Genomic DNA, 11,434 nt, shown 5'->3' with positions numbered 1-11,434 from the left:
CAGTATCATAAATATACAACTGAGTAAACTTTGGACGATCGCCAGTTCCTGGTAGCAAACTCCCCATCAAGTGAAAAGTTTGACCATGTAGTCTAAAGACTGGTGGTGCACTACCATTGTTAATTGCTTTATCAATTTTTCCACCCATGGAAGTAAACCAAAACATATTGTTAAAGGACCGAATATTTTTCAAGAAATGTGAACTCTTTTGATCTTGGTTAAAGAACAACTGCCCTGATGGGGTGTGGACCCCGGGCCCCAAAGCCTAGGAAGGAGAAAGGAAGCCCAAGGAAGTAAGAAGAAGCCCAAAGAAGCCTAAGGAAAGATAAAAGGCAGCTCAGGAAAAGGAAGAGGCCAGGCCCGAAAGAAGAAAAGCCTGGGAGAGGCGTGGACCGAGTCGAGAAGTCGGCCCGACCCCGAGGTCAGAGCGAGGACTCGGTCGGCGCAGAGAGCAAAGAACCGTTGGAGGCATTTAAGGGGGCGTTAAAGAACCCAGTCAAAGAGCCGTTGAGAGGCCCAGTAACGGCAGCCCAACGGCCCTAAAGAATAACTAGTAATTAACCGGCTAATTAAGGCCTTGAATGTATGTTTTAAAGTCCAAATTCAAGGGAGGCCTACTATAAAAGGCCCCTCCGGGGTTGTAAGAGGAGGCGGGTCCATGCCGAGAGAATAGAGATTACATTCACTAAAAATTGCTCATTCCCTTCTATTTTTGAAAGGTGAATTCACCAACTAAGGTTGTGTCGAACCTCCCTGGGCCCAAAAACCCTAAAACCAACACTGGTGCCGTCTGTGGGGATCGAAATGAAAGGTTACGACCGTTCTTGAGCATCGAGACGAGCAAGCAGGAAAAAGGGAGTCTTACAAAATGTTTGAAGGACGAAGCCGTGCCTCCAATCGTAACGGCGAGCCGGAAGTAGACTTGAGAGATCAGTTGAACCAGCGAAATTCGCAGAGTCAGGGAGAGGACTCGACACCTCGAAACCGACCTCTGACGATGATACCTCTCATTCCCGAACAAATCTGGGCCATCGCTCGTGCGGTCGCGGCGAAAACTCGGGAAAGGAGAGAGTCGTCAACGTCTCGGCCGCCGAATATACAGCCGCATGATCAGCAACTGCCCCAGAGATCAGACAGAGGCGGGCGAGAGGATCGAAGAGCGGAGGATCCGCCGGCGCGGTCGGTCCATTCAAGACTAGGCCCGAATGTAACGTGTCGGTCGACAAGAGAACGGCTGGGAGGAGGAGAACCCAGTCGCGTGCGGGCAGGCCAACAGAATCGAGAGGCCGTCCGAGAAAGAACTCATACCAGAAGAACTCGGACTCGGGCACGACAGACCGAGGGGCCTACTCGCAACGAGGAACGGCAGGCTGAGTCGCAAGTCGGGGAGAGTACCGAGTCCATGGGGAATCACACCAGGAATGCTGGCGAAGTAGCTCACCTGGCTCAGGAGTTACACAATTTGAAGGAGCAAGTGGAAGGCAAAACCAAGTCCCCCGATCGGACGCTACTCATCGCCTTGCCCTTTTTGGCCGAAATCATGACGTACAAAAAACCCGGCGACTTCAAGTTCCGAGAACAAGCTACTTTCGACGAATTTGGCGACCCACGCGAGCATCTTTTGAGCTATCGGGCGAAAATGCAAGTCTTGGGAGTCAGGGATCCTGTCATCTACTTACGGTGTAACACCCCGTGTTACTGCCCCTAAATTGAAATGAATTAAATTATCACCCACCCTAAAAAGGGAATTAAAACCCATTAATTAGCCAAAAAGGTGTCCACCATGGTCCATGGGCCCTTATCCCTAAAGCCAACCCGTAGTCCTATAAGAAATAGGATTAGTAAACCCATGCCACTTAGACCATAATTAGGACTCTTAATTATATAAATAAGGACATAGAAGGCACCTAGAACTCACACCACAAATAATCCCTCACCACATAAGAAGGTTCCAAGAACTCCCTTAGGAGAAATCAAGAAAGGAGAAATCTTAAAGAAAGACCCTTCATAGCCAAGGAAATTAATTAAGCTAAGAGGTAACCCATGTCTCAACAAAACCTATTTCCATCGCTATAATCTCCTTCCTTGGCCTCCCTCTATATTCTTGTGTCTTGATTGAATTCTTCTATAATAATTATGTTATGTTCTTGATGATTGATAAGATGATTTATATAATCTTGATGATCTTAATGTTAAAAAGAAGTTCTTGATTATGATGTGATGATTCTTGACGAATCTTGATATTTTCTTGAAGTTAAAGATTAAATATGTTCTTGATGATTTGGGTGGGATTAGAGCCCTAGGTTGGATTGGGAATTTGTATTGTGATGTTCTTGATTTGTATTTGGGTGGGAATTCGCATGTTCGGGTGTTGTTTACATTTAGAAGTCGTAATGGGATAAGTCCTACATGATTCTTGCTTTTGATCCGTTAATTGCTTATGTGGTGTCGTTATTAGCGTTTAAAAGTGTCTAAGCATGGTTTCGGGTTCCACAAGGATCCCCGGGACGAATATATGAGAAAAGAGTCAGTGGGGGGTAGGTGGGGGTGGGGGAACCCACCACCTACCCGCTGCCCAAAAGGGCGCTGCCCGGCAGCGGGCAGCCACCGGGCAGCCGGCTACCCGCTGCCCGGAACAGCGCCCACCGGCGGGCAGCCGGCGGGTGACCCCCACCCACCGGCTACCCGCTGGTCCACACCCTACCCCGGGTCCCCGGGTCCCTGGCTTCCCCGTTTGATGTTCCCCGTTCCCCATGGTGTCCCAACGGACCCCGTTTGTCGTGCCTGAGTCTAGTTTGGAATTTTGGGTACCATTCGTAGGTTAAACGAGTCTTAGGATTTGCATGCTAGTTGAATTGGTAACCCGTGGACCTAGGTGGAAGTTATATGAGCCTTTAGGAACTATTCTTAGTATATGAATGAACACATGTAAGCTTAATTGTATGCCTCCCCCTTCCCTATGTGAATTATGTGTCATTATGTGCTATTGTGTGTTACGTGATGCATGACCCCAACTTGGTTAAGATCAATTGGGCTATACGGGCAGTTGAATGGGCTGAGAACCATCCCAACTGTTAACCAGGCCAGTTAATATCGGTCAGGGATTTTAATATAGGACTAAGGTCCACTATACGTGCAGTTGAATGGGTTGAGAACCATCCCAACTGTTAACCAGGCTGGTAGAGACCGGTCAGGTATATAAAGATTATGTATAGGATTGAAGGTCCACATGGGACTCGGTGATATGACCCACCGACCAGGACGCGCCAGGCGGTATGGGGCCAACAAGCCGAGGAAGGTTGTAGTCCACCGACCTGAGTAATTAGGCGGAGTGTAGGGCTACGACTGGCTGCGACCCACCGAGTGGTGGGACATCGGTATGTAGGACCGTAGTCTCCGAGGATCTTTGCCCACCGACTGAGTTTAGCTCAGCGGTGTGTCGGGCTTGATCCTCTACGGCCCACCGATTGTGCGCATTAACGGTGTGTAGGGTCGTAAGTCCCCCCTTGTAAAGGGGATCACGGTCCACCGACTGGACGCGTCAGCGGTGTGTCGGATCGTGGTCTGACGTTGAGTTCGTCAGCGGTTCTCAAAGGGTTGGTTGCGATCAACTCCCCTCGTACCGCGGTACTGAGGTAGGGTGCTGCGGGGCCATGTTAATGCTATAGGCATTAACCCTCATGTTCGGGGCATGCGATTGGTCCCGTGGCGCCATCAATGATTATGTGATATGAATGATGATTGAATGATGATGTGGATGAGAATTGAGAAGTGGCTTGTGACCGTAAATGCGTATTCCTTGTGATGTTATTTCTACTTTACTGCTTATTGTTGTCTGATGTGCTTGTCCCTAACTGCGGAGTCTATCCCTGGTTTTAAAACTAGTGTCTCTTAAGCATATATCTTCTTGCTTCGAAATGATTTTTGTATATATATATATATATACTATATTTCAACGCGTTGGAGTGGGTTACCAGCATCTCTCGCTGAACAGATATATTTGGCTTTCAGGCACAGAGGAGTAGACACTGGAGCGCAATAGAGATTGGAGCATAGAGTAGATAGTTTCCCCTTTCGGCCTGCGAGCCATGCTTATGTATTTACATCGTTGAGGATATTAGTTAGTCAGCCTGTGCGCCTGAGTTCTCTAGCTCAGGTGTGGCATAGCACCCCGTACTCTATTATATTATGTTTTGGATTTAATGAGAATTTACCTTTATTATATAAATCTTAAAAGTTGAAAAATTTCGGGGTGTTACAGTTCGTATCAGAGCCTAAGTTTGACCGTAGGATAAGACTCTTAGGACCAAGACCCTAGGACAATAGGCTTAAACATTAAAAGTTCAGTAAGATAGGATTTAGGGAATCATAGGACGCGCAGTGAGATTGTGAGCCCACCATACCCCTCATTACTTTAAAAGACTCCCCTTCGCTTATCACACCAAGGTAAGGGTACAACACTCTAACTCAAACAATACTATAAACATTGGCTCTATAGATCAGCACCATGGCACCAACCAGAAGACAATCAAGGACTCCGGAACCCGCTACACAAGACCCCCTGGCTCAAACCCTACAACAACTAACCCAAGTCGCCCAAGCACTAAGCGACATAGCTCTCCGCAACAACCGACCACCACCACCTCCACCAAATATAAACTCAGAAATTGCCCGACAAGTTTCAAACCATAGACCACCCACTTTCTCAGGAGAAGAAGATCCCGCCGTCCTTGAGGAATGGATTCGGACATTCGAAAAAATTCTGGGGCTAGTAGAATGCCCAGATAAACGTCGTGTAGAGGTAGCCTCATTTTACTTCGGACACGAGGCAGACCTTTGGTGGATCCACGAGGGACCCACTTACAGGCAAGAACCAGGATTCAACTGGGAAAGCCTGAAAACACGACTGCGGGAACGATTCTACCCAGCCCACATAAGAGCGTCTATGCACGAAGAGTTCCTTCACCTAAAACAAGGAACGACTACTGTCATGGAATACCATAAACGATTCCTCGAACTGGCACGCTTCACGCCAGAACTAGTCCCCACGGAGACAACCAAAATAGAGAGATTTGTATCAGGCCTCAACTTCGAAGCCCGAAAAGCCCTAATAGTAAGCGGACCCCGGACCCTCAACGAGGCCTACTCCAGTGCCGCCAATCTCTACCGAATTCAACTACTACAACGTGGGGTTTAGGAACAGATTCGAAAAAGAAACACAGGAGGTGGGGCGCCACCCATGAAAAGAGCAAGAAACGACGCTAGCGCAAGGCCAAGCAATCTAGCGGGACAGAGGCTACCCCCAAGAAACAGCGAAACTAATACAGGGGGCTTCCCCTGCCCAAAGTGCCACCAAAGCCATAGGGGCAAGGACTGCATGGGGAACCCCTTACGATGCTTCAATTGCGGGAAAGAAGGGCACAAGGCATTCCTCTGCCCTCAACCCTCAAACTCACGCCCTATGGCCATGGGCTGACACGGGGACACGAACAATCAAGGAAACTATGGTGCCCCCGGAAAAGTATTTGTCATGAGCCGCACGCAAGCCGAACTCGAGGACGAGGGCAACCCCGACGAAGGGAATATGATCCCAGAAGACGAAGACCACGCAAACCCGCTAGAAGGAAACCAGGAAGATGAATTTTGTTTAGGATAATATAACAAACCCCCCTTTTTTGTAACCACCCCCGTAGTAGAATCGCATGTTTAGACTAGCCACTTCGGAATTATAATAAATAAAAGCTAGTTCGGGACGACAAGCAACGAACAACAAACATCTTCTACCACTAGGAGACAAAAGAGGGAAAAGACAAAGAAATATCCCCCAAAGAAGACTAATGTTACCAATAGGGATAGAACCTTGGACCTCCCATCTACAAGTTTAAACCTTAACCACTAAGCCATAAGTACTTCTTAGAACTTTAAGGGGACACTCCTTTCTTAAACCCCTACAAGTCCCTAAAAACCACCAAAACCCCCAAATCAAAAACCCTCCTTCTTCCTCATTCCCTTCTTCCCCCACAATCTCTCTCCCTCTCTTCCTTCCCCCACCCATTCCGCCGCCACACAACAAACCACCCCAGCACCCCAACGAGCCACCCGTCGGCCGCCACCACCAGCTAAGCCACCGACGCCCGTCCATAACGCTCGTCGCCGCCACACCGGGAGCAACCCGCGACGCCACCGTTGATCGCCCGGATCCTCCCCGCTGCCACACGCCACCACTGCCGCACACCAAGCTCTGTCGTGAACCACCGCTACCTCGCCGAACACCCCCGCCGCCGCGCTGAGCCAGGCCACGCCGAGAACCATCGCCACTGACGAAACCGTACCGCCGGAACACTCGCCGGAATCTCGCCGGAAAACGCTATCCAGAAGAAAATTCTAAAAATGCCGAAAAGCCCCTCGGAGTCCGCACCCCGGAATGGAGCAACGCCGACTACACCGTGATCGGAGGTAAATCCCTCGAACTCGATCAATTTTCTCCGGAATTGGTCGACATGCTGAACCACCAAGGGCTTTTGGATACGTATCTCGCCATAAAAGGGGATACGTACCCCGAATTGGTGAAGGAATTCTATCAACATTTGGTGGCCGTCAAACGAGGTGATAAACTAGAAATCACCACTAAGGTCAGAGGCAAGGAAATCATACTTTCCGAAGTCCGCTTGGCCAAGCTCTTAAAATTGACCACCACGGGCGTGTCAGACTATGACCGAAAAGGGTGGATTGGCACCCAAAACACGGGGTACAAAGACTACCTCGGGTACCTACTCAGAAGGGAGGAAGGTTTCACCTCGGCCACACGGCCAAACAAGAAGTGGCTAACCGCAAAACAAAAGATATTGGTTATGATTGTGACTGACAGCCTGTTGCCCACAAATAATAAAAGCAAGGATGTGGGAAGTCTGGAGTGTACTTTTGCCTATCTCTTAAAACACAAAATTAAGTTCAATCTACCGGCCCTCATGTTGAAACACATGGAATTTTGCAAAACTAGCAACCGACTTAGCCTACCCTACGGGATGATCCTGAGTTAGATCATGGAGAAAAAGGGGGTAGACCTAAGCGGCACAGAGGTCAAGACCGCAAGTGGCATGACTTTCAATGCTCAGAATCTCCGTCGCAATGATATCTACTACACCGAAGGGGGACAATACATCACCCTCGAAGAGATTTGCCTTAAGCGCGAAGAAGAACGAAGAGAATTGGTTGATCTACTAAATATCTCCAATAAGAAACTCAAGCGGGCAATGCAAGACTGTGGGGAACCAGGGGAAAATGAGGAATAAGAAGAGGATAGCGAGCCCAATCCACCAGCACTCACGCGAGCGAGGGGAAACCCAAGGGGTCTAAATGAAGAGTCAGTCAACGAACGCATCCTCGCGCAGCTCACCCGACAGAACGAAATCATGGACGAGGGATTCTCATCCCTAATTCACGCAACACACGCTTTGGACCAAAGAGTGGCAACCATCGAGGCCATGTTGGGCACTCGCGGGGCATCCAACTCAGGCGCAGGAAACCAAGGTAGACTCAAACCCTCCAAGCCACCACCTCACCAAAATCCAGTCTACCCCAAACAAGGACAACACGTGGAGCCACATTTCCTAACCAGGAGGCCAAAATACGTGACGTCTCGGGGTGAAAGAATGGATCCACGCACTATCTTCGGGGACGAAGCCTCTTGTAAGGGGGGGGGGGGGGGTGGGGAGAGTGTAACACCCCGTGTTACGACCCCTAAATTGAAATGAATTAAATTATCACCCACCCTAAAAAGGTAATTAAAACCCATTAATTAGCCAAAAAGGTGTCCACCATGCTCCATGGGCCCTTATCCCTAAAGCCAACCCCTTAGTCCTATAAGAAATAGGATTAGTAAACCCATGCCACTTAGACCATAATTAGGACTCTTAATTATATAAATAAGGACATAGAAGGCACCTAGAACTCACACCACAAATAATCCCTCACCACACAAGAAGGTTCCAAGAACTCCCTTAGGAGAAATCAAGAAAGGAGAAATCTTAAAGAAAGACCCTTCATAGCCAAGGAAATTAATTAAGGCTAAGAGGTAACCCATGTCTCAACAAAACCTATTTTCATCGCTATAATCTCCTTCCTTGGCCTCCCTCTATATTCTTGTGTCTTGATTGAATTCTTCTATAATAATTATGTTATGTTCTTGATGATTGATAAGATGATTTATATAATCTTGATGATCTTAATGTTAAAAAGAAGTTCTTGATTATGATGTGATGATTCTTTACGAATCTTGATATTTTCTTGATGTTAAAGATTAAATATATTCTTGATGATTTGGGTGGGATTAGAGCCCTAGGTTGGATTGGGAATTTGTATTGTGATGTTCTTGATTTGTATTTGGGTGGGAATTCGCATGTTCGGGTGTTGTTTACATTTAGAAGTCGTAATGGGATAAGTCCTACATGATTCTTGCTTTTGATCCGTTAATTGCTTATGTGGTGTCGTTATTTGCGTTTCAAAGTGTCTAAGCATGGTTTCGGGTTCCACAAGGGTCCCCGGGATGAATATATGAGAAAAGAGTCAGTGGGGGGTAGGTGGGGGTGGGGGAACCCACCACCTACCCGCTGCCCAAAAGGGCGCTGCCCGGCAGCGGGCAGCCACCGGGCAGCCGGCTACCCGCCGGCTACCCACTGCCCGAACAGCGCCCACCGGCGGGCAGCCGGCGGGTGACCCCCACCCACCGGCTACCCGCTGGTCCACACCCTACCCCGGGTCCCCGGCTTCCCCGTTTGATGTTCCCCGTTCCCCATGGTGTCCCAACGGACCCCGTTTGTCGTGCCTGAGTCTAGTTTGGAATTTTGGGTACCATTCGTAGGTTAAACGAGTCTTAGGATTTGCATGCTAGTTGAATTGGTAACCCGTGGACCTAGGTGGAAGTTATATGAGCCTTTAGGAACTATTCTTAGTATATGAATGAGCACATGTAAGCTTAATTGTATCCCTCCCCCTTCCCTATGTGAATTATGTGTTATTATGTGCTATTGTGTGTTACGTGATGCATGACCCCAACTTGGTTAAGATCAATTGGGCTATACGGGCAGTTGAATGGGCTGAGAACCATCCCAACTGTTAACCAGGCCAGTTAATATCGGTCAGGGATTTTAATATAGGACTAAGGTCCACTATACGGGCAGTTGAATGGGTTGAGAACCATCCCAACTGTTAACCAGGCTGGTAGAGACCGGTCAGGTATATAAAGATTATGTATAGGATTGAAGGTCCACATGGGACTCGGTGATATGACCCACCGACTGGGACGCGCTAGGCGGTATGGGGCCAACAAGCCGAGGAAGGTTGTAGTCCACCGACCTGAGTAATCAGGCAGTGTGTAGGGCTACGACTGGCTGCGACCCACCGAGTGGTGGGACATCGGTATGTAGGACCGTAGTCTCCGAGGATCTTTTGTAACACCCGTGTTACGAGTCCTAAAACCAATTAATTAATTAATTAATAGCCCAAGAGAAAGAATAAATTATAATGATTAATTAGGGAAAAAGGCTCACCGTAGCCCATGGGCCCTCCTATATAAACCCAACCCCTAATCCCAATAGGATTAGACCCTAAATAAGATCCCTAGATCTATAAATAGGGAACTTAGGAAGCACCTAGAACTCCTCCCACAAGAATAACGCCCCACCACCCCAAAAGAGCTCCAAGAATCCCCTTAGGAGAAATCAAGAAAGCAAGGAAGCTTAAAGAAAGATCCTTCGTAGCCAAGGAATTTATTAAGGCTAAGAGGTAACCCATGTCTCAACAAAACCTATTTTCATAGCTATGATTCCCCCTTAGGGTTTTCCCCATATTATTGTGTATTGGCGAGATATGATGATTATTATTGATGTTTGATGTGATGATCCCATGAGAGATCTTGATAATCTTGATATTGGGAGATTCTTGATGATTATGGAATTCTTGATGATTATATGGAGTTCTTGATGGTTATGTGTCGTTCTTGATAATTGTGTGATGCTCTTGATGTTTATGTGTTATTCTTACCGAATCTTGCAATTAGAAGACGAACCGTATTCTTGTTGATATAAAAGTGATTGGAACCCTAGGTTGTATCGTATAATCTTATTCTTGGATTATCGGGTGGGGAAATCGCATGTTTGGGTGTTGATTATATTTAGAAAAGCATGATAGGTTATGTGCCGTTCGTTTCTTGTATTTGATTCGTTAATTGTCTACGTGTTGTCGTTAATTGCGTTGAAAAGTGTCTAAGCATGGTTTCGGGTTCCACAACGGTTCCCGGGGCGAAAAATGATGAAAAGAGTCAGTGGGGGGTAGGTGGGGGGTAGGGGACCCGCCACCTACCCATGGCCGTAAAACACCGCCCGGCAGCGGGTGGCCGGCGGGCGGGCAGCTGCCAGCCGGCGACCCGCTGCCCGGAACAGTAGAATCCGGCGGGCAGCCGGCGGGTGGCCCCCACCCACCGGCTACCCGCTGGAAAATTGTCCCACCCGGGATCCCGGCTTCCCCGTTTGATGTTCCCCGTTCCCCGTGGTGTCCCAACGGACTCCGTTTATCGTGCCTATGTCTAGTTTGATGTTTCGGGTACCGTTCGTAGGTTTATGAGTCTATTATATTGCATGCTAGTTGAATTGGTATCCCGTTGACCTAGGTGGAAGAAGTATGAACCCCTTAGGACTATTCTTAGTAAGTGATGGATCACGCATAGGTTTTGTTATACGTTTTCTCCCCCTTCCTAATGTGTAATGTGGGTTGCATGTGCTTGCTATGTGTTATGCGTGTGTTACCCCAATTCGGTTGCGATCGGATTGGTTATCCTGAGCTGCGGTTCAGAAGCTGGCTGCGGTCAGATTGATACTCTTGGGCTGCGGTCCACCGTTTGGTTGCGATCAAACGTTTCTATACGAGCTGCGGTTCGTCCTTTTTCCTGGCTGCGGTCAGATGACATTCTCTTGGGCTGCGGTCCACTGTTTGGTTGCGATCAAACACTATGATGAGCTGCGGTTCATCGGTCGGTTGCGATCGACCCCTCCGTGTTGCGATACGGGGCAGGGTGCTGCGGGGCCGTGTCAGAGCTATATGCGCTGACCCTCATGTATGGGCATGCGATTGGTCCTGTGGCGCCAACAAAGTGTGTTATGTATTGTGACATGGACGAGTTGTGATTACGAGTGTCTTGGGGGATGTGACTATGGGATTTATATTGGGGATTGTTCATGTTGGGTTTTGATCATTGTTTATGCTTTGCCTTATCTGCCTTATCTGTTGTGAATTGCATATGCTCATTATAACTGTGCTTGTGTCTAGCCTTATCTGTCGAGTCATTCCCGGTTTTAAAGCTAGTGTTCGTAGGATATATCTTCATGCTCAAAATGGTTTTCGTATATCTATATATATCTCTATATGTATTGTATTTCAA

This window comes from Ipomoea nil, unplaced genomic scaffold (assembly GCF_001879475.1).
Source record: "Ipomoea nil cultivar Tokyo-kokei standard unplaced genomic scaffold, Asagao_1.1 scaffold0982, whole genome shotgun sequence".
Taxonomy (NCBI): domain Eukaryota; kingdom Viridiplantae; phylum Streptophyta; class Magnoliopsida; order Solanales; family Convolvulaceae; genus Ipomoea; species Ipomoea nil.
The sequence above is the reverse complement of the archived record's forward strand: the minus strand, read 5'-3'. Positions refer to the sequence as shown.